The 1,832-nt window shown below is 50.2% G+C and overlaps 1 non-coding gene across 1 annotated transcript; it reads left to right on the top strand.

Annotated features, from left to right (window-relative positions):
• Window positions 1-1,408: 1,408 nt before the first annotated feature.
• Window positions 1,409-1,480, top strand: Trnar-ucu (transfer RNA arginine (anticodon UCU)). The gene has a single exon. It is a non-coding gene; the product is annotated as a tRNA-Arg (tRNA).
• The last annotated feature ends 352 nt before the right edge of the window (window positions 1,481-1,832 follow it).

Here is a 1,832-nt window from a genome sequence, read left to right as displayed (position 1 = left end):
TGGTAACCGTGCTGAGGGGCGTGCAAGCGGAGTTGCGCGTTACCACCAGAGCGTAGGCGTTGTGATGACGGTATTCCGCCGCATCACAGTACACCGCTTCCGGCCATTTTGCCAGGTCCCGGTCCAAGACGCGTGTACGGGCTTGGCGGCGCGACGAGTTGTAGACGGGGTGCATGTGTCGGGGTAGGGGCCTTGTGAATATGTTTACCGAGACCCTCGCTAGGCTTTCGCAGAATAATATAGTAAGGAAATGAAGGGCTCGTTGAGGAAAATACAGAAAGATAAGTCAGCAGTCTACAACGCCAAAGGAGGCATAGGGGTGTGGTTAGGCTCTTTTCTTTTTCACTACAGTTAATTAAGTAAACATTTGTTTTAATTATACAGAAGAAAGAAAGAAAAACACGCGCCGAGAGTGGGGACCGAACCCACGCCTTTCGATTACATGTCGAATGCCTTACCAATTGGGCTATCTGGGCGACTGTGTTCTCCTTCACTTTCTGGGCTATTCATATTTACTAGAATGTTATCTGACGCTTGAGGGTGGTAGCCAGCGCCACTCTGACTACACGGGGAGAAGGGGACGTTTTTTTAAACCCCCGGGGCGCGACTGGAACGTCCACAGACTGTCATGAGCGGGTTACTGGCGGGAAGCCCTCTTATGCTACCTAGGCATCAAGGCTGCCAGAACCGAGACCCTCGCTAGGCTTTCGCAGAATAATATAGTAAGGAAATGAGGGGCTCGTTGAGGAAAATACAGAAAGATAAGTCAGCAGTCTACAACGCCAAAGGAGGCATAGGGGTGTGGTTAGGCTCTTTTCTTTTTCACTACGGTTAATTAGGTAAACATTTTTTGAAATATACAGAAGAAAGAAAGAAAAACACGCGCCCAGAGGGGGGACCGAACCCACGCCTTTCGATTACATGTCGAATGCCTTACCAATTCGGCTATCTGGGCGCCTGTGTTCTCTTTCACTTCCTGGGCTATTCATATTTACTAGAATTGTATCTGACGCTTGAGGGTGGTAGCCAACGCCACTCTGACTACACGGGTAGAAGAGGATCTTCTTTTCAACCCCAGGGGCGTGACTGGAACGTCTACAGCCTCTCATGAGCGAGTTACTGGCGGGAAGCCCTCTTATGATACCTAGGCATCAAGGCTGCCAGAACCGAGACCCTCGCTAGCCCCTCATTTCCTTACTATATTATTCTGCCAGTCCCCCGCCAGTCCCCCGCCAGTCTGCCAGTCCCCCGCTCATGACAGGCTGTAGACGTTCCAGTCACGCCCCGGGGGTTGAAAAGAAGGTCCCCTTCTCCCCGTGTAGTCAAAGTGGCGCTGGCTACCACCCTCAAGCGTCAGATACAATTCTAGTAAATATGAATAGCCCAGAAAGTAAAGGAGAACACAGTCGCCCAGATAGCCGAATTGGTAAGGCATTCGACATCTAATCGAAAGGCGTGGGTTCGGTACCCACTCTGGGCGCGTGTTTTTTTTCTTTCTTTCTTATGTATATTTTTAAAAAATCTTTACCTAATTAACCGTAGTGAAAAAGAAAAGAGCCTAACCACACCCCTACGCCTCCTTTGGCGTTGTAGACTGCTGACCTATCTTTCTGTATTTTCCTCAATGAGCCCCTCATTTCCTTGCTATATTAATCTGCTAAAGCCTAGCGAGCGTCTCGGTTCTGGCAGCCTTGATGCCTAGGTAGCATAAGAGGGCTTCCCGCCAGTAACCCACTCATGACTGGCTGTAGATGTTCCAGTCACGCCCCGGGGGTTGAAAAGAAGGTCCCCTTCTCCCTGTGTAGTCAGAGTGGCGCTGGCTACACCCTCAA

The sequence above is a fragment of the Haemaphysalis longicornis genome, unplaced genomic scaffold (genome assembly GCF_048455015.1).
Source record: "Haemaphysalis longicornis isolate Haplotype H1 unplaced genomic scaffold, Haemaphysalis longicornis Haplotype H1 scaffold_7, whole genome shotgun sequence".
In the NCBI taxonomy this organism is placed as follows: Eukaryota; Metazoa; Arthropoda; class Arachnida; order Ixodida; family Ixodidae; genus Haemaphysalis; species Haemaphysalis longicornis.
This window is presented reverse-complemented; position numbering and strand designations above follow the sequence as displayed.